The following is a 22,787-nucleotide window of genomic DNA, read 5'->3' as shown; positions in this document are numbered from 1 at the left end:
AGTAATGTGACACATGAATGATAACATAATTATAAAGACGGACAATGATGAATGAGACTCGACTGTGGATATGCATGTGGTACCAAATCCGGAGTAAAACTCCCCTTGTCATTATGACAAATACACCTTTGCCGAGCATTATGCTGGGACTTCTTTCCCTAAGGAAAATACACCTTTGTCGAGCATCAAGCTACGACTAAACGTCATCGGGCATTTAGCCCCCACTGATGACCTCTTGCCACTAGGGCAAATACACCTTTTTACCGAGCATTAAGCCCCCACTGGTAATAATTGCCAATTCAGGCCACCTGCTAATAGCATTCCGCCATTAACGTAATGAAATGTTATGCTGTGTAAATATATGACTCTATTACACGACAGCAACATCATCAACAATATAACACGGTCACATACCCACGATACACCGTTTATATTCTATCCAAAAGGATACATCACCAATTAATAACATCGTTATCAATCACATCACACCATAATTACCACACAGGCATTAATAAGCACACATTCACCGTTCAAACATACTGGCCACATCGGCATAGATGAACGTATAACACACTTATACACATCAAATTAATATTGGCCATCGGCCCACAACTTCATCAATACATCATCAACAAGTTGTAATAACAACAATTCAACAATGATAATACATCATTCTCATAACAACATTTACTTGCCATAAGGCCACACATCATGTTAATAACAAACAACCAAACATTCTCACATATCAAGAATGAACATGATCTCATGTTATCGACAACTAATCACATACCTCGTACCAATACAATAACATTCACACAACACATCATCATGATTTATCATTCACTAGTTCACAAAACCATTTATGAAAATCAACCAACCACTACTACATCCTACATCATTAACAATTACAACCAAGCACTATGATTATTTACCAATCATATTGCGCATATAAACAATTATGTGTTTTCATCAACAACCCTCATAACTAACTACTGACAAGCTAACCAAGCCTATACTATCATATAGAACATCCAACTAGCTTCCTAACACTTCGAACGGCGTACGAAACGGAGCTACGGATCAAAAGTTACAAGGTTTCAAAGTTCGGATAATATAAACATACTTCATAAGTTAACCCTACATAGTTCTATCACTAAATCCTAATAAAGATGATAGGATACTACATCCTATGAATCATTTAATTAGATAATAGTATAGTTCATTGCGTTAGCTTTCCAACGCTTCGAACGGCGACAAAATCGGAGTTACGGTTCAGGAGTTACGAAGTTTTGGAAAAACAGAAAATGCTGTTGGCCGCTCAGCGGGATGCTTTAGGCCGCTAAGCGGAAATTCCAGAAACGGACCAACGAAAACTCCGCTCAGCGGGCCTGAGGCCGCTTAGCGGACCTAAGAAAAACCAGAAAAATCCCAGCACGAACAGAACTTTCTCAAGCCCCTTATACCCACCAAAACCACTCCAAAACATCATAATAACACCAATACAACACATACATACCATATAAACAACATAACATCCAACTTTCATGGTTGATTCATCAATCTTTCTCAAAACCTAACATTTTCTCCAAACTCAATCAAGCCATGGAAATGGAAAACAAACATGATCAATCATCATAACACAACAAAGACATCATTTAATCATCATACAATCATTCTCAAACAAACTTAGATCAAACAAAGACCACACAAGAAAGTTATGGAAATTGGAACAAGAAGAACAAGAACAAGAACAAAACTATAAGAATCATACATCCAAGATAAATTAGATTCACCCCCTTACCTTGCTATAGCAACGATCGGAACTCGAATCGGTCGAGAATCCACCAATCTACACTTTTTCCTCTTTTCCTCTTCTTCTTTCTCTCTTCCTTTCTTTCTCTTCTTTTTCTCTTCTCTTCTTTCCTTTCTTTTTCTTTCTATCTTTTTCCTTATAAAGAAAATATCTTCCTCGCGGAAATGACCAAAATGCCCCTACGCTCAAATATCGTTCAAACGCCCCAAAACGCGGAATATTACCTTAATAATATTTCTAGTACCAAAAATATGAAAACCTTCAATTAAATATTAGTCCGCCATCCCGAACTAATACCGACTGAAACGACTCCAAAAACGGTAAAATTCCAATAAATGTCACAAACGTCCAAATCAACTATATACTTATTTTCCGGGCGTTACATTATCTCTTCTTATTTTCCACTCAACCCAGAGTTGACGGTCATATCTTCTCCTTTCCCACTCATCCCAGGGTTGACGGTTATCTTTTGTCCTTTCCCACTCAACCCAGAGTTGACGGTTATTTCTAATTGTTCATCTTTCCTCTTTCAACCCATAGTTTTTATCCAACTCCTTGTTCAACCCAGAGTTGATTTCTTTGCTTTCTTTTTCAACCCAGAGTTGATGCCTGTATCCTGTCCCACTAATACTAATTTCCCTTTCCGTTCTCAACTCAGAGTTGATGTTTACTTCTTATCCAACCCAGAGTTGACCTAATCTTCTTTTTCAATCCAGAGTTGATGTTTATTTCATTTCTAACCCAGAGTTAATTTGTTCAAACCAGAGTTGATACAATCTTCCTCAGTGGAGTTGACATCATTTCTTCCCCAGTGGATCCCATCTCTCTTCAGGCAAATTTTCAGGTTCTGTTGGTATTTAATCTTCTTCTACCTTGAATGCTCGAAAGGCTAACACCAATCTCACCATTAGGTTAAAGATGATTAAATAGGGGCAGCTGTTGCACCCCAAAATTTGCCCGCCTAATTTTATTTCTAAATTGGCTTATTGATTCAACATCATTGGCTTTTTAGATCATCTAACACATCATTGCATTCATAATCCAAAACACATGGGATCAAGGATCTTGTCATTTTCTCAATTACTTATTGATTGCAGTACAAGGAAGCCTAAGTTGATAGCTCATTCAAGATTTAACCATTTACAAGACATGATCAAATTTCATCCAAAGTCACTCTCAAAGTGGTGCATTACATAATGAAGACACTAGAATTCCAAGCTTCTACAAAAATCTATGGTACAACTTCAAGTGTCATTCACATTAAAAAGAAAAAAAAGAGGGGGAAGTCAGGTGGAAAGAAAGATGCCTTTCAATTAGAATTATACAGATTCACAGGTGTTTTATATTTAAGTTACACAAAATTCTAATGGTGCTATCTTAAACCTATGCCTCAATCAAACAGCTTGCTGCCCGATACATATGTATATATATAGTTGTGTTCTCAGCTCCACCAAAGATGTAAAGACTTTGTACTAAGTCTGATTTAAGGCCTTCTCCAAAGTCTTCCTTTCCGGGAAATCTGACGCATACTAAAGCTCCGGCAAACTCGCTGGTAAACAACGCATGCCGCCAATTCAAGTGCAAATCAGAACCTACATATCAAAACAAGAAAAGCCAATTTCAGTCCAAAGGCGCACAAACTCGGAACAACTCAACAGCTAAAAATACATACAGTCAGCATACACAAACATATTGATCATAACAAAAAAAACCAATTTCAGTCCCATGATTCAGCCCTGCTATCAGTCCCTGCATAATGGTGAAAAAACATCCAGTTCAAAAGCAAAACCAATATTGTGCAGCAAGTCACCAAACAAAAATCAGAAGAGGGAAACTTTATAAGTTCTAGCTGCAGCCCTGTATACAATCCAGAATTGTAACTAACCTAATTTCTATTACTGACAGCCAACAGAAACCACTTCTAATTAACCCATGCACCTTGTTATCAGACCAAACCCAGCTTCACTGGTGATTATTATTAGTTAACAACTAAAACCAATCCCCTCTAACTTTCACAAACAGACTTAACCAACAATTTCTTTCTAACCGAATCCTAACTACTTCCTCTAACAGTTAACAAACTCCAAACAGTTTGTAACTAACTCCTAACAGCTTCCTAACTACCTTTTAACAACCTATAGCCAATTTATAACAAACTTTCACAACAGAAAAACCAATTGGTAACTACCAGCAAATAACTAACTTCTAACCAATTCTATAACTAAGCTATCCTTACTAACTTCTAACTGTTCATAACAGAAAAACAATCCTAACAAAATCCTAACCAACTGAAAGTTACTTATAACCACCTAACAGTTTGTAACAAACTAACTTACACCCCTAACAGAATTTCAAAAAAAACCAATCTCTAACCACTTCTCATAACTACCTAACAACATAACAACTTCTACAATTCTCTAACAGAAATTCAGAGTTCAAAAACTAACCTTGAGAATCGATTTTCTCCACCTATATATTCATTCTCCACCTTCATTCAAGGGTTCTCACCATTTTCCAGATTCAGACTTCACCATTTCACCACTTTCACATGTCTTCATCATCTCCACCATTTTCAGTCACCAACTCAACCTTTACTCCTCTCTAAATTCATCATCTTTATCACTTCTACACACTCAATTCAACCACCATTGCCACCGTGATTCACCTCCATCATCTTCTTTCACTCCGAGCCTTCCCACAATCTTCTCCGATCTGCACTCTCTCAAAACCCTATCTCTTCAATCTTCATTCATTCTGAAGCCAAGATTTGCACATAATAACAACAACAATCTTCAATCAATTCCCAACCAAATCACCGTTTCAAGCACTTTAATGTCTTCATCGTCATCATGAACCGCATCTCCTCAATGCACTACAACAAGAACGATTCAGAAATGAAAGAAGAAGAAAATGAATGAATAGAAGCAGAAGAAGACGGAGAGAAGAGCATTACAAGAAGTGAAGGATCGCATTATCACCTGAAATCGTAGCTCGTCTTCATACTTTGCCTTTATTTCGCAACGAAGCTTCGAGGACACCGTCTCTGGATTTCTCAAACTTCATCTCTTTCTGCACTTCAGCTCGGTTTCATCATCACCTTAGTTCCTAGGGTTTTAAATTTGGGGCTCGAGTGGAAGGTTTTTGAACGATTATCTTTCGAATTGACAAAGTGAGCACGAGAATGAATCGAAGGTGAAGTGGTTTGGTGGTTCATGGTGGAGTTCGTTCGTCCATGGATGCTTAAGCTCGTTCGGCCGTTTGCGTGCGTTCACGAGAAAGGAGAAGGGAAGTTGAAGAGTCACAATACAAGTAACTCTAATCCCATTTCATTTCATTTTATTATTATTAATATTATTAATGCTATTAATTTGATTAATTGGTATAATTGGAATATAACATAAGGTTTAATTATGGACTTAATTAACATTAGTTGATTAAAAATCAGAAATAATCAAAGTAGTTGAATCAAAGTTAGTCCCGTGGGCCTGATTTACATTATACACCCCCTGAGGGTCCACGGCGCTATTTTTCTTTGCAAAAAATCTAAACTGTTGAATCTGGATCAACAAAAATCCAATGGGCCTGATCGTTATGCACCCCCCTTAGGCCCATACGGTGTTTTTTCTTGTACCAAAATCTGTAACAAAAACAACTTTGTTGGGCCCTGCGCCCTGTTTGCTAATCACACCATGTAATTCATATTACATCCCTCTGTCTCCTTCTTAATTAAGAGATTTTAGTTAGTTTTTATCATTTTCTTTTAGTAATAAAAATGCTGACTTTTCCTTTTGTTTTTAGACTTTTAATACAATTGTTGACATATAAAAATGTGTATAAAAAATAGTAGTTTTAGGCTATTTATTATACTCTTTTACTTGATTTGTAATCCAATTCTCTTTCATAAAAATCAATAAAAAATAGTAGTATTTTTAATTCATTTTTTTTTACTATATTTTGACTTTTTACTTCATGCTTGTGTGTAATTTTATACCATTGTATCATTCTTCATTTTTGTATCTAATTGTGACTTTAATTTTCATGTTTCCTTTAATCCTAACACTTTAGGTAGAAACCATGATAACATTAGGATATAGAAATTCCCATTTTAACATTAGGCTAGCTAATTCATATTAGGCTAGTTTCCCATTTCTTTTCCTTTTCAACTTTAAAACACTTAACAAATGCTTAACTTTAATTCCCTTAAAAAATACAAAGAAAACACCTAAAAAATGCTTAATAAAGGTCAGACTAATAAAAAGGGAATGGAAACTCTCGTCCCTCTTGTTTAAGGGGATCACTTGAGTGGAAGTTCCCAATCATAAAAACACCAACAAGAGTAGATCAAACCTCGCTTGTTTAAGGGAGATACTTGAGACGCTCGACAAATTTCTCTCTTCTCTCTCTTGCCTTCAGGGCATTCTTTCCCTTAATCGGACACGTTATTTCCGCTCCATTCCCAGCTTAAGACTCCAGAGGTCGAGCAGCGGAGTGCGAATGTAACTGTCCACTAAAAAACACAAAAACAAACAAAAACTAAAGAGCCGAACTACGACGCTCTGATTCCTGAAAAGGATACGTAGGCATTAGGTCGCGGGGCCTAAGCGAGCATAACTATTTAAAAGCCTTATTTTCCCCGTGTTTCTTCTTCTTTCCTTTGCATGCATTCCCTTTGCATTAAGCTTTAGATTTATTCACCCTTTAGATAGCAATAAACATAGGTGGATACCATCGAGTACGATGGGCGTGAGGGGTGCTAGTACCTTCCCCTTGCGTAACCGACTCCCGTACCTTATCTCTGGTCGCAAGACCTTTTCTTATCCTTTCTTTATTCTAGGTTTTCTGATATTCCTTTCCCTATGGGATAAATATATTAGTGGCGACTCTGTTGTTCATTTTTCGCGAGCGTGCGACAATCTCAAAACTCAACAAATCACAGTATACATCATAAATAAAGACATGGATTAACTAGAAATCAAACCACAAATCTAATAGTGCTCTTAGTTTTGCCCAATTTCGACTGTTTCGCAAAGCCCTAACCTGAAAGCTATGAACCCTAACCATGGTGAAATCGTTAAACCGCGAGAAATATCAAATTAAATCATCCAGAAAGTTTGATAACAACATTCTAAACACGATTATGCAACCAAATATCATTCATGATGCATAAATCATAGAAACCGAATTCAAGAAAACCTTGCTCTTTCGTGAGCGTGTGTTTGCGTTTTGAGCAGTCTGAATCAATGATAATGATTGGGTTGGCTTCAAGAAACGTCCAGGAGTCGATTAAGATGATTCAAATGCTTTGAATTTACCTCAAATTCTGAGAATGATTTTGACTTTTTCTTGATCTTTGGTGAACTCGATTAGGGCATAGATGACTGCCAATCCTTGTGTAAAAAATCCCCCTTTGCATTTGGTGATGTTATGGTTATATAGCAGCACCAACTAGGTTAACAAAAATTGATTAAATCTTCTTCAATCAATGATTGGAAGATTGATTTGAATTTGCTTCAAAACCTTCTAAATTTGGCCAAAACCTAATCTTCTCTTCCCAATCTTTTTTAGCACAAAATTGAATAAATAAAATGGTATTTGGGTGATTGAAATTGATTGGAAATAAAAGCAAATCACATCTTTTATATTTTCTCTCAATTATTTTGTTTAAATTGTATTTTAAATGAATAAAAATTCATAAAAAATATAATAAAAATCAATTAATCGTGGGATTGGGTTTAGATACTCTTAGTGATCCTAGAAGAAAGTTTGGGTTATAAAAGGATGGGCCCATTTGCAAGAAAATCCAATTTGGCCCTTATTTGCTTCACATTGGGTGAGCAATCTTTTGAATCAGAGCTTGAAAATTGGAATGAGGATCCTTTGAGGCATATGAGAGGTTATGAGATCCACTTGAATTGTCAAAACTTGATTTTTCTTTGAGAAGGTCAAAACCCTAATTCCTTGAGCCATTGTTTAGGAGAGAGTGTCTTTGAGTCTTGAACTTTAACATGAGTTTGAATTAGGAGAAATAAGATGGGCAAATTTTGGGGTATGACATATAGTTGGATTAAAGTCGGGTGATTTTCGTAGTTGGATGAAAAGAAATAATGGTTGGTGGATTTTGGAAGCAAGATAAAGAGAGATGGAACTTATGTTCATCAATCTCAAATTCTGATTTTTGTAATTTTGGAGCAGCTTCTAGAAAGAGAGGCATAACTTTTTACTCGTGATTCGGATTAAAGCGATTCTCACTATACCAATTTTGTCTTTTAGCAGCACCCCTACTAAAGCGCTTTTAGTAAAAAGCGCTGGTATAGGTTGCGCTAAAAACAAAATAAAAAACACGCTAAAAAAGCGCTCTTATAGGCTGGGGTACGAAAGTGCTTTCAAAAAGCGCTCTTATAGTGGGGGGGTACGAAAGCGCTTTCTGAAAGCGCTCTTATAGGGGGCTTATGAAAGCGCTTTCAAAAGCGCTCTTATAGGGGGTGGGGTACAAGAGCGCTTTTATCCTAAAAAGCGCTGGTATAGCCTTAGTTACGAAAGCGCTGTCATACCCTTTTTAAAATTAAAATTTTTAAAAACAAATTATACTAAACGCGCTTCATCGTTTCCAAATCCCTAATTTCTTCATTGCTGCCCACATAAAACTGAAAATCTTTGAACTCAAAAAACTCAGAAAATCGTTTCATCTGAAAATCGAATTGAAATCGTTTCCATCGTTGCCCACCATTTCAACTCAGAAAACTCACCATCTCATAAAATCGTGAGCCACCATTCTCCGTTCTCAATCGTCTTCTTCTCATCGTCTTCTGCTCTTTGCTTGTTCTCATCGTCTTCTTCTCAACGGCACTGCTCGTCACTTGTTCAACTCTGGGCTTTTGTTCAGATTATTCGAGAGACACATACGGGTAAAGGTTCTTTCTCTGAGATACATTCAATTTACCTACTCTGTGGTTTAGACTATTTAGGAGTTTTGGAATGCATATATTTTCCCTACTTACGCATGTGAGTTTCTTGTATTTCTTCATTCATAACACTATATTGTTCGGTACATAGATATAGATTGTGATTTGGGTTCAGTAATTTTTTTTCAAAGTTAGTCATGATCTTGTGTTGCCAATATGAGATTCTTTGCTACCTTGAATTTGTTAACAAAGAAACTTGTTTAGTTCTAGTAAACTCTGTACACTTAATGTGAGAATTTGTTTGTATACTCTTTGATTCTTGTTTGTTCAATTACACTTCTCATGTTATAGGTTCATTGCTTTGTTTTGTTTGGGGGTGCATTTTAGTTTTCCTCATTATTTCAACATGCAGTACTTGTTTCCACTTTTCACTTTATTTATTCTATGCTTTTAGGAGAAATAGAGGGAAGTTAACTTTCTATATGGGCACAACAAATAATGAAACTTTCTGCTGTTGCATCCATTAGAAGTCAGAATATAGAAATCTATATGAGGCAATTTTGAATGTTGTGTCTTGTAGCCATTGCTTTAACTTGTTCCTCTTCCATAACTTAAGGTCCACACAACATACTTGTGCCATAATTAACAACGTGCCCAAGCATTTTGTGAGTTGTTTCAATTAGTGGTTAATAAGAAAATGACTTGTCATTTATAATGGCAAACATTAATATTATTGTTTTTTTATTAGATCATCTAGCTAGCACATTATTCTTAATCAATATTTAGACATCATTATCACCATAAGCCACAGTTACGTAGACAACTAATGAAACCTCCAACTTGACCCTTCTCTTTGGATTGATAATAAGTTTTATCTAGAGGCCACCAGAAGTTAGAGGTACATTTGCTTGCTTTATGAGACTTATCATTATGATTTGCCACATCTTAGTTGTTTTCTCCTTGTTAAAAGGGTGTAAGGTGGTTTTTTCTTAATAGGTTGGTGTAGTGGCTTCCCGGTTTATAAGTTAATTGATTCAAAGGTGGTTGGAATTGATCTCATGTTTTGAAGTGGAATTAAGTCATATTTTGTATTGATATTATTTGATTTTGATTCTAAAGACATCATTGAGCTTTGATATTTGAATATGCATGATTTTGGTTGATCGATAGATCTTTTGGCTATGGTTGAGTTTACTTTCTTTCATCTTGAACTTGTTTGAAGTGGATTTTGAGAGCCAATTTATACGTATATCATGGCTGTCCGGGATGTTGGTTTAGGGATTTAGAACTTGTTTTGAACCCAATTTCTCATGGTACAATGTGACTTCTTGCATCTTGTTTCATTTTTGGTTTGAAAATTGTGTTAGTTTGTGAGTTTACTTGAATTTGAATGCATTTGACATAATGATACAATGCTGATTTTTTTAAGCTATGGATTATGACCTAATTTTTATATTCTTCAATTAAGTTTTTTATTTTATATTTTTTAGGAATATCTTTGCTAGATAGGGGTTACTTGTGAAGAGTGAAAGTTTGATCTCATTCAAGAAGTTGCTTTCTACTATACAAGTAATTAATTGTTCTCTCTCGCCAAAGTAATATGTTGCGTTTTATTGCTTCTGATTCATTCCGTGTATCCTTTGCGTTTTGATAGAAACGCATTATACTGTTATGTTCCTTAACAATTAGTTGTTTTTGTTTAGCTTAATTAATTAAGACATGAGTGTAATACTCATTATTCCGACATGTGGAATATTCTCTGATTTTTAAGTGATGAACTTACTAACTTTGTAACTTTTAGATTATATTAAGTAATACTCATTATTCCAACATGTGGAATATTCTTGATGTCAATTTCGTTAATCGTTAAGTGATGAACTTACTAACTTTGTGAATTGAATTCGCCATAGGGGTTACTTGTGAAGAGTGAAAGTTTGACCGTTTTTGTTTAGCTTAATTAAGACATGGATAAGACATGGATGAATTCAAACCGATTGTCGAAAGAGTACGAGAAAGGGGTATGGAAATTCGTTGAGTTTGCGGTTGCGCACTCCGAAGACCCGCTTCGAATGCCGTGTCCTTGCTTGGGTTGCTGTTATGGGGGTAAGGTTGACGGGAATAAGTTGGCATCCCATTTACTACGGTTTGGAATTGATAGAAGTTATACATGTTGGACAATGCATGGTGAGAAAAGTAACGGGAATGCTGAGTCGAGTTGTAATAGGAAGTATGCTTCAAACGACGATTGCACAGACACATACGATTGCGATCGAGTCGAAGAGATTGCAGAAGCGCTTGAAGAAGATCTTGCGGATTGTCCCAAAATGTTTGAGAGGTAGGTAAGCGATGCAGAGAAACCGTTGTATGATGGTTGTTCAAAATTCACAAGATTGTCTGCGGTGTTAAAGTTGTATAACTTAAAGGCGGACAATGGATGGTCGGATAAAAGTTTCACAGAGTTATTAGCCCTTATGAAAGATATGCTACCAGAGGATAATGTTCTTCCCAATCGAACGTATGAAGCCAAAAAGATGTTGTCCTCTATTGGCATGAGCTATGATAAGATACATGCATGTCCAAACGATTGCGTTTTGTTTCGAAACGAGTATGCAGCGTTGAATGAGTGTCCTAAATGTGGTGCCCCTCGATATAAGAAAAAGTTGTCTCCTGCTAAAGTCTTATGGTATTTTCCTATAATTCCGAGATTTAGACGCATGTATCGTAGTGAGACCGATTCAAGACACTTGACTTGGCATGCAGATGAAAGAATTATTGATGGAAAGTTGCGACATCCGGCAGACTCACCACAATGGATGAAAGTTGATACTGATTATCCTGAATTTGGAAAAGAAGCAAGAAACCTTCGGTTGTCATTGTCTACTGATGGGATGAACCCGCATGGTATTCAAAGTATCTCGCATAGCACATGGCCTGTGATTCTTATGATCTATAACCTACCTCCGTGGCTATGTATGAAGCGTAAGTTGCAGGAATTGCAAGCACAAGTCTCTGAATTGCAAAGAGATAAAGAGATGTATATGAGAGAAAAGTGCAACACTTCATCGGTGAAAGAAACTAGTGATAAGGCTAGTATCAACTGTCAAAGGAAATTTCCCGAGGTAATTATAAAATTTTTTCCTTACAAATTGTTCTATTTTATTAATGATAATGACTTTATATTTACTATTGGTTTAGGGCATTTCATCTTGCCAACTATACTTATCGTCACCGAATTATCGACTAGTTGGCAAGGGAAAAGTGCACAACACTTTGGGAGATTTACTTCACCATAGACCGCTCCCGGATGGACACCTAAAAGTATCGGTGGATGTTGTAGTAGATCATGATGCGATGCTACCGGTACCTGACATGGTCTCAGAGACGACATTGCTGCGAGATGCAATAGGATCATTTGTTGCATGGCCCTCGGAGCTCATTACCATTAGTGATGAGGTATATTGAAAACGATTATGAATCATTTAGTTTTCGAATGTCAATTCTTTTAGACTGCTCCTATAATTATTAATTATTTTTTACATTTTAATTTTAGACTGCTCCTATAAAACCCGCAATTAAGGGTAAAGGGATTTTACAGGAGGAGGAGTCTGTTGCATCACTAAAAGAGGTACATTTAAAGTGTTAATATATAATCTGAATCTAAATCTGCATGATTTTATATTTTACCTAACTTATATGATTTTTAGGCATCCGCTCGGGAGTCACAACAAGTGACGCAGCAAGTTCGTAGCGTACCACCCACTGGTCCTCCGAAGCCAGCGGCAAAAAAAGGCGGTGCTTTTGTGCCTCGATACCGGTCGACGCTCGCAACAATGGTTGATATGTTCGATTTGAAGGATGGTGCTTTACGTGAAATCAATATGGATGAAAGTGTCTTCGGTATTGAATTCAAGTCACTTATTACAATTGAAGACTTGGAAGAGATTTTTAGGCATGATCAACTAGGCGTCAGTAATATGCACTCATACATCCGGTAATATTCACTCATCCGATATATTATTTAATTAGTCCCACAATATAATTTATTTACACATTTCAATGAAAATAATCTAATGTTTATTATGTTTTTATTTAAGGTTGTTGTATGACAGAGTGTTGCGCGGGACTCCATTGTCTAACAGATTCCGTTTCGTGTCTTCCATCCATTGCAGCGGAATGGCAATTGCTTCGGAACCGGAATCAGTTAGACAGCGCTTAGTCGATAGATTCATGTCCACCGGCAATACAGAAAGTCTGCATCTTTGGGCGTATAATACCCGACCAGTAGGGTTAGTTTCTCATTCTTTGTTCATCTAATCTCTGTTTCTTTTGTGTATAGCAAAATTTTCATATAACCTATTGTTTTGATTTATAGAGCACACTGGTTGCTGCTTGCTATCAACCCTATAAGGGAAGTCGTGTATTATCTGAATTCGGTAAATGGTGAACGGACCAATTATCCGGCTATGAAGGACATCGTTGATTTGTAAGTGGGATCGTTCTAAATATATATTCGTGTATATTTATATATTTACTTATTTGTGGGATTGATCTAAACATATGCTTTTATATATTTGTTAATTAGATCAATACAAGTGTTCCGAAGTCAACGGGACGCACAGGTATCCCGGACTAAATCAAACAACATTACTTGGATCCAAGTGCAGGTACATTATTTTTCACAATTTTGCTTATAATATTTATGCTACTTGATAAAACAAGACAACTCTAGAATCTTATTTGTTTTTCTATGTAGTGTCCGCAACAGCGAAACAGTTACGATTGCGGATACTTTGTTTTGAGGTTTATGAAAGAAATCCTTCAGGCGAATCAATTAGAGATTCCGCTCACGGTATGAATTTATAACTTAAGATAATTTTATATAATTTATTACATTTAACTAAATATATCATTCATATTATGTTTTTGTTTTGTAGTACCTTGACGAATTCCGTGCTGCTGGGTACCCGAGACTTAAGTTGGAAGAAATCAAAGAGGATTTGTGTCAATTTTATATTAAGCAATTTTTCATGTAGGATTTGTGTCGATTTGAACTATAATATTATTGATGTTGTAATGATGTATATATATAATTTTGGATATTATAATGGTATTATATTAGTATATATATTATCTTACTGATGGCTGAAATAATATCATCGAAAATATATTACAGGTCGAAAATATTACAGGTTGAAAACATATTACAGGTCGAAAATATTACAGGTCGACTGGGAGGATTAAATTACAGGCTGCACATTAAAATACCTCATTTAGCAACGACAGCGCTTTTAAAAAGCGCTCTTAAAGGTCCACTTACTAAAGCGCTTCTTAGTAAAAGCGCTGCCAAAGATTAATAAAAAAGCATAAAAAAAAAACGCAGCATACGAAAGCGCTTTTGGAAAAGCGCTCTTATAGGGGGGCTATCAGAGCGTTTTTTCCAGAAAAAGCGCTCTCATAGGGGGGGCTATCAGAGCGCTTTGCTGGAAAAAGCGCTCTTAAAGGGGGGTCTACCAGAGCGCTTTTTCCAGGAAAGCGCTCTTATAGGGGGGCCTACCAGAGCGCTTTTTCCAGAAAAGCGCTCTTATAGAGGGGGGGTCTACCAGAGCGCTTTCAGAAGCGCTTTTGTTACCTACGCCAGCGCCAGCTTTTACAACGCTTTTAAGCGCTTTAAAAGCCCAAAATAAGCGCTTTTAAAGCCCCAGCGTGTTGTAGTGTCTTGACTTTTTGGAAAGCTTACGAAATTCCGTACAATTTTAATATTTGACTATGATGCTGATTTTTGGAAAATTCTGAAATTTTAAGATTTGTCTTCAGGAAAATTGTAAAGAGGGAGAAAAGTGCATTTTAATATTTGGCTCTGATGCTGATTTTTGGAAAATTCTGCATACGGGAATTCTGGACTAGTCCCATTGCAAGGATGATAACTTTTTACTCGTAAATCGGATTTGATCAATTATTAAAGTTCTGAAATCTACACGAAATTCTCTTCATTTTGGAATATGATTTTGTGTTTGGGAGGTCTGTATTGGAAGAGAAAAATGTGTTCGAAGTTGAGCGACTATTGTTGAAAATTGAGAAAGATTAAGCCTAGTGCGAAATATTGATAAGGAATAAAATGTTGGTATTTGTAAGAATGTAATGGTATCAGAGGATACATAAAGGGCTCGATTCTTACGAAAGGAAAAAATTCTACTAGAACATGTACTTGAACCCCAGAGTACAAGGTTCGATTCTTACGAAAGGCAAAACTCTACTAGGGAGGGGGTAGAGAAGTTTGTGAGGTAATAGTGTCGGGAGCGCTGAAGGCTCGGGCTGTTACATATGCCAATACAGTCACTCCCCTATTGTACTCTAGGATACGTGTTGTATCTGATAAGTACCTGGGATAAACGACATGTGTGTACGTCGAGCTCGTTTCCACAAAGAGCTAAGTGCCTATCAAATATAGGAAGTAACATCTCAGCGCCTGCTCTCTATGTATATCCGCCTCTACCCTGTCACCAGAAGCCTCGTATGCTGCACTCAACGCCTCATATATATCTCCGCTGCAAGAAGGAAAACCTCACGCGCTCCCCGCGCGCCCTCTCCACCTCATCAAGCGCGTCAGCAGGATTAGCCCCTAGCTCCGCAGTTAGCATCTCCATCGCTTCCTCCTTCGCCATCCTACCGTGATAAAGGAGGGTGCCCCTGATAGGTAGATGCAGGAGGTATGCCACATCATCAAGTGTGATGGTAATCTCACCGCGAGGGAGATGAAATAAGGAAGTCTCTGAATACCATCTCTCCACAAATGCCACTAGCATCCTGTTATGTATCGTCACGTAGCCGTCCTGACAGAATTCCCTTAGGCCAAAAGCTGATAGTATATCCTGGAACCACGGTTGGCCAGGCTGCACGAGACTGGCAATCTTCCGGACGTGGTTGTAGAACCTCTGGGGATCCCTCTCTTGAAATTTAAAAAAATGGTTATTAATAAGCAATGTTAGAAACTAAAGAAAATAAATTAATAAGTAATTACCAAAGAAAACTTATATCTGCCTCCCAGATACGCATGGCTGCATGATCAACATACCCAATCAACAGGGATGCGACTATAGGGTCCCCGAGTACCAAACAGGCTTTGGCTGGTTCTCGTGTAGCTCCGGAGGTGGCACAGAAGTAGAAGTAGAAGAACTACCCCGACGACATTTGAGGGGGGTGGAATCTGTGAGGAAGCCTCAACATCAACATCATCCCGAGTCATCCGTAGTGTAGTAGTAGATGAGGAAGGCCCTGAAAGTGGAGAAAAACACAAGAAAGGGGGATTTGAATTGTGTTCTTCAATATTTATCTCCCTTTCCATTGATATCTTTTCTTTTTCTTCTAGTATCTCATTTTCTTGGATATGCTTTGGATAATGTTGCGGAAGCATGTTCGAAATAATAATGCATAACCAACGAGATAAACTTTCATTTAGCTTCTTTTCTTCATCATAACTTCTGACTTTGTTAAGTACAGTTCGGAAGAAAGACTGCGTAGAAGTTTTGAGTTAAATGAATGGTTTAGAAGGTAAAAGACACATTCATTTTTATCCTGGTTCACCTTCTCAATAAGGCTACCTCTAGTCCACCCTCCTCAGGTGATTTCGCCTCTCTCATTTAGGACTTGATCCACTATAGCCAAAATTGATTACAATCTGCACAACCAACTGGTGTGACTAACAATACAATGTGTAACACCCGGAAAAATAAGTATATGCTTAATTTGGACGTTTGTGACGTTTATTGGAATTTTACCATTTTTGAGTCGTTTCAGTCGGTATTAGTTCGAGATGGTAAGATGTTATTTATGTTGTCGACGACTTTGGATGTTCTTGAGAAAGAGCGATTGTGGGAATTGCGGATAGTTGCACATTTGTATAAGTGTTTCTTGAAGGTTTAAGTGATTCATCGTCGAAAAGGTGAATTCCGTCTTGGAGTTCTGTTTGAAGGATTTAGTTCTTAGAACTATTGTTGTGTCGAGGGTTCCGTATCGGATGCCAGCTTCTGAGTTGAAAGAGTTGAGGAGTCAACTTAATAATTTTCTTGAGAAGAGGTTTGTTCGTTCGAGTGTGTCACCGTAGGGTGCACGTGTTTTGTTGGTTAAGAAGGAAGGTTCTATGAGGCTTTGTGTCAATTTTAGACAATTGAGAAAAGTGACAATTAAGGAAAAGTATCCACTTTCGAAGATTGATATTTTGACGGATCAAGTTGGTTGGAGCTTGTTTATTTTGCAAGTTTGATTTGAGGTATGGGTATCATCAGTGTGAAGATGATCATGCTAAGTATTTGAGAATTGTTTTGTCCGTGTTGGGAAGAAGAAGTTGTTTGCTAAGTCTCCATATGTGAGTTTTTGATCGAGTGAAGTGAATGTTCAAGGGTTTAAGAGGAGGTTGACTATCATTCCTATTTTGATTTTGCCGGATCTGTTAGAACTGTTTGTGGAGTTTTGGGATGTTCCTTTATTGGGTTTGCAAGAAGTTCTAATGCAGAAGGGGGTAAGTGGTGGTTTATGCTTTTGTGCAAGTTAAGATTTTTGAAAGGATTTATCTGTCATAGATTTAGAGTTGGCAGTTGTAATTTCTGTTTGGGAAATTTGAAGGCACTAATTATTCGGATCGAGATTTGTGTGTGTAAGTGACTACAAGAGCTTGAAGTATTCGTGTGATCAGAACGATTTGAATATGTGAAACCATCGCATTCGTCTATGTCGATGATTCGAGTTTTGTGACTGTTGAAACAGTTGTGAGATTTGAGTTTGGTTTGTGAAGTGATTTCTTCGGGTGTTGAGCTTTATATGTGAAAGCTTACTTATGGTATTCTTGATGAGATTAGAAAAGGTCAGAAATCGGATTTGAATGGGTTAACGGAATAACATTGATTAGTCAAAGATAAAATAGTTATCTTCGGATTGATAAGAACAATGTCATGGGATGTCATGATCAAGTTTGTATTCCTAATGTTCGGATTGAAAAGAGGACTTTGGATGTAGAGCGTCGTAGTGATTTGAGTATTCATTCTGATGCTACTAAGAGGTATCAAGATTTGAGAAGGTCATTTTTAGTGGCAAGGTAATGAAAAAGGATATGAAGGGATTTGTTTATTTTTGTTTGACTTGTCAGAAGTCGTCTGGTTTGATGTAACTGTTATCCATTCCTGAGTGGAAGCGGAATAACATTTCTATGGATTTTGTTTCTGGTTTGCCGAGGACCTCGAGTATTTGTGAGGTGATTTGGGTTATTGTGGATATATTGACGAAATATGCTCACTATATTTAGATAAGAACGGATTAACCGATGGAAGTACTTGCGAGTTGTATATTTGTCAGGTTGTTTGTTTGGGTGACGTTTCGTAAGGTAATGTTCAGATTGAAATCCGAGGTTTATTTCTGAAATTTTGAGAAGGTTTGCAAAGTACTTTGGGTACGAAGTTGCGTTGAGTTTGGTGTCTCATCCTCAAGCGGATGGTCAGACTAAGAGGACGATTTGGTCACTTAAAGATCTATGAGGGCTTGTGTTGTGAAACAAGAATGTGTTTGGATTAGCTTTTTGCCTTTGATTGGATAATACAAAGACTTTTGTCTGGTGTGCGAGCTGACACAGCAGATTAAGAGGTTGAGTATGTTAAGAGAGAACAATGAGTTTCTGGTGAATACTAGAAAGAGCTGGAAGTTGGAAATGAAATTGGTAAATCTGTTTGTTGTGGGAAATCAGAGTGCGCATTGGAAGCGTGAAATGACGCGGTTCATATGTGTGTGTATGAATTGTTAGAGTTCAAATTTTGGACAGTGGACGTGGTAGGAATGATAAGACCACCAGATGTTTTGGTTACAAGTTTGACTGTTATGTCTTGGCATGGTTGTTTGGATGTTGTGCGACCGAGATGACGGTATTCTAGTTTTGTTGAGGCTGTTCAGAAGCTGTATATGTCATGGAGCTTTAAGTCCTTATCTAAGATGATGTCTCGTTTCCATGGTGATGGTTCGAGTACATGTAGCTAATTCCTTGGATGGGGGATTAGGGGTGTGTTGCCTTTGATGATGGTAACAATCTGGTTGCGGTTTGGTTGACAAGTGCATTGTGTGGGCATTGCATCTTGTTCTTGTTGTCTGTGTCTTGGTTATTTCTTGTGTTTTGGTGTTAGTCGATGAGTGCATTGTATGGGCATTGCATCTCGTTTTCGTTGTTGTGCTTTGGTTGTTTTGCTTTTAGCTAGAGTGATTCGTTGTTGGTGCTGATTGTGTCGTTGCTTTCGTGGCTTGATAGTTGGTTAGTCGGAGGCGAGAGCGTATCCAGGTTTGTTTGCGTTTGGGATATTTCCGAGGACGGAAATGTTCCAAGTGGGGGAGAGTTGTAACGCCCGGAAAAATAAGTATATATGCTTAATTTGGACGTTTGTGACGTTTATTGGAATTTTACCGTTTTTGGAGTCGTTTCAGTCGGTATTAGTTCGGGATGGCGGACTAATATTTAATTGAAGGTTTTTATATTTTTGGTACTAGAAATATTATTAAGGTAATATTCGGCGTTTTGGGGTTTTTCTGAGCAATTGAGTTTTGACCGTAAAGTAGATATTTTCTTTATAAGAAAAGAGATAAGAGAGATAGAAAGAAAGAAAAGAAAGAAAAACAGAAAAGGAAAGAAGAGAGAAAGAAAGGGAAGGGAGAAAGAAGAAGAGGAAAAGAAGAAAAAGTGGAGATTGGTGGTTTTTCATCCGAATCGAGTTCCGATCGTCGCTATAGTCGGGTAAGGGGGTGAATCTAATTTATCTTGGATGTATGATTCTTATAGTCTTGTTCTTGTTCTTGTTCTTCTTCTTCTTGTTCAATTTCCATAACTTTCTTGTGTGGTCTTTGTTTGATCTAAGCTTGTTTGAGAATAATTGTATGGTGATTAAATGATATCTTTGTTGTGTGTGTTTGATGAGTTTCCATTTTCTTTTCCATTTCCATGGCTTGATTGAGTTTGAAGAAAATGTTAGGTTTTGAGAAAGATTGATGAATCAGCCATGAAAAGTTTGATGTTAGGTTGTTCTTATGGTATGTATGTGTTGTATTGATGTTATAATGATGTATAGGTGTTAGGGAAATGTTTATAAGAGTTTGGTTGGTGGAAATGGTGATTTTAGGGTTTCTACGAAGCTTAGGTCGACCTACACAGGGGTTTGCATCGACCTGTGCAGCCTAAAAGGCAAAAATCTGCATTTTCTGCAGAATGCGTCGACCTGTGAAATCCTTGCGTCGACCTATTGGGTCGGCGTGCGCATACCCGAGGGTGACAGGAGTTCAATGCGTCGACCTATGTTTTCCATGCGTCGACCTGCAGCTTTTCCAATTTTTGACAGATTTTGTAACGATCGTAACTCTTGAACTGTAACTCCGATTTTGTCGTCGTTCGAAGAATTGGAAAGCTAACGCAATGAACTATACTATGATCCAATAAAATAATTCATAGGATGTAGTTTACTATTATTTTTATTAGGATTTAGTGGTAGAACTAAGTAGGGTTAACATATGAAGTATGTTTATGTTTTCCAAACTTTGAAAAGTCGTATCTTTTAACTCGGGTGTTCGTTTTATGTGTCGTTTGAAATTTTGGGAAGCTATTTCCATGCTCTATATGATGATGTAGGATGTAGTAGTGGTTGGTTGATTTTCATAAATGGTTTTGTGAACTAGTGCATGATAAATCATGATGATGTGTTGTGTGAATGTTAACGTATTGGTACGAGGTATGTGATTAGCTGTTGATAACATGAAACCATGTTCATATGTGTTATGTATTAATGAATGTTCATTCTTGATATGTGACGATGTTTGGTTGTTTGTTGTTAACATGATGTGTGGCCTTATGGCAAGTAATTGTTGTTATGAGAATGATGTATTGTCATTGTTGAATTGTTGTTATTACAACTTGATGATGATGTATTGATGAAGTTGTGGGCCGATGGCCAATATTAATTTGATGTGTATAAGTGTGTTATACGTTCATCTATGCCGATGTGGCAAGTATGTTTTGACGGTGAATGTGTGCTGTGTGCTTATTAATGCCTGTGTGGTAATTCTGGTGTGATGTAATTGATAACGATGTTATTAATTGGTGATGTATCCTTTTGGATAGAATATAAACGATGTAACGTGAGTGTATGATCGTGTTATATTGTTGATGATGTTGTTGTCATGTAATAGAGTCATATATTTGCGCATCATATTATATCAATACGTTAATGGCGGAATGCTGTTAACAGATGGCCTGCGGGCATTGGTTACCAGTAGGAGCTTAATGCTCGGTAATGGTATATTAGCCTGAGTGGCAAGAGGTCATCAGTGGGAGCTACATGCTCGATGACGACAGCCTGCGGGCTTCCTGAGTGGAATAAAGTCCCAGCATAATGCTCGACCAGGTGTATTTGTCATAATGACAAGGAGGAGTTTACTCTGGATTTGGTACCACATGCATATGCATAGTCGAGTCTCATTCATCATTGTCTGTCCTTATAATTTATGGTATCATTCATGTGTCGCATTACTTATATATCGATTGTGGTTAAATGAGTGGATTACCTTGTTGTATGATTCTTGATGATACTTGTTGGCATTACTATATTTGTCATGCTTTTCATTATGAATTATATTCTCACCCTTCTGCTGATTTGATGCTTGAGTGGCATCCTGCAGATTAGCCGCTTTGGGAGTCTTTTGGAAGAGGTAGTTCTCCAGTTGGTCTTGTCGGTCGCTCTGATATGTAACACCGGGTAGTCGGGAGTCTGTTGTTATTTATTTGTATATGACTCTTTTGAACATGTATATGTGATAACGTGCCATTGTGTATTGTAAACACTTTATTTTGGAAAACTCCTCTTTGAGAGTGAGAGCTATACGTATATATATATATATATATATATATATATATATATATATATATATATATATATATATATATGTTTATACCTTTCGTGTGTTCTGTATCGTTTTATTGGCAGGTGTTGTATGCTTTTGGCATCGCTGATGTCCGTTTGTTTTCTAGGTGTTTGTTTGGTTACTTAGTGTAACATCCTAATTGTGTTGTATGAAATTTTAATACTCTGATATTTTCTTACCTGGATGCTTTGGGTAGAATTGGGGTGTTACATTAGTGGTATCAGAGCAGGTCGGTCTGTCCGGCCAGTGTTGTGTAACGTTGTTTAATTCCTCAGTACGTGATAAGTGTGTGGAGCACCGTCAGTACTTGTTGTGCCTCTAGTCGGTTGTATGCAGAAGTGGTTTGAAGCTAAGTGGGGGAGAAGATATGCTTCTCGGATATGTTTCAGTTGTAAGATGTTAGTATGCTACTTAGGGCAGTAGTACTAGTGTTGTTGGATCAATGATTAAGGAAAGTATTGTGGCAGACTCTGTTGTAGGAGTTATTGACGTTGTTGGAAACGTTTTGGAACTCGAGTAAGAATTAGGAGTATGAAGAGTTGAGTAGGATCTTAGGAATTTTGTTTTGAGATATTGTTAGAAGTGTTTTGCTACGTAGCTACAAGACATCGGGTTGGCTGGTTCAGATGATCTTGGGAGATTTGTGAATTATGGAATCATAGTGCTTCTGTACTATGAGGAAAAGTTAGAAAAGAATATTATTAATGTTGGTACTGATACTTTATTCTCTATTATGATTGTCGGCTACCTATTGACAAATTGAGGACTTGATCACCATTAATCTCTTGTTGATAGTAGACGGGATCGTATTGGACGTGATAGGCTTATCTGGCTAGTTTGATAATATTGGAAGTGAATGAGTCGGTGCAAGGTGGTACGATGTTGTTTATGTTGTCGACGACTTTGGATGTTCTTGAGAAAGAGCGATTGTGGGAATTGCGGATAGTTGCACATTTGTATAAGTGTTTCTTGAAGGTTTAAGTGATTCATCGTCGAAAAGGTGAATTCTGTCTTGGAGTTCTGTTTGAAGGATTTAGTTCCTAGAACTATTGTTGTGTCGAGGGTCCCGTATCGGATGCCAACTTCTGAGTTGAAAGAGTTGAGGAGTCAACTTAAAGATTTTCTTGAGAAGAGGT

General features: G+C 37.2%; 1 long non-coding RNA gene across 1 annotated transcript; it reads left to right on the top strand.

The window, feature by feature from the left end:
- Positions 1–13,243: 13,243 nt before the first annotated feature.
- On the top strand, positions 13,244–13,780 carry LOC131656799 (uncharacterized). Its single transcript, XR_009300303.1, has 3 exons — positions 13,244–13,379; positions 13,469–13,564; positions 13,650–13,780. It is a non-coding gene; the product is annotated as an uncharacterized LOC131656799 (long non-coding RNA).
- The last annotated feature ends 9,007 nt before the right edge of the window (positions 13,781–22,787 follow it).

Source organism: Vicia villosa, linkage group LG3 (assembly GCF_029867415.1).
Source record: "Vicia villosa cultivar HV-30 ecotype Madison, WI linkage group LG3, Vvil1.0, whole genome shotgun sequence".
Classification (NCBI taxonomy): Eukaryota; Viridiplantae; Streptophyta; class Magnoliopsida; order Fabales; family Fabaceae; genus Vicia; species Vicia villosa.
This window is presented reverse-complemented; position numbering and strand designations above follow the sequence as displayed.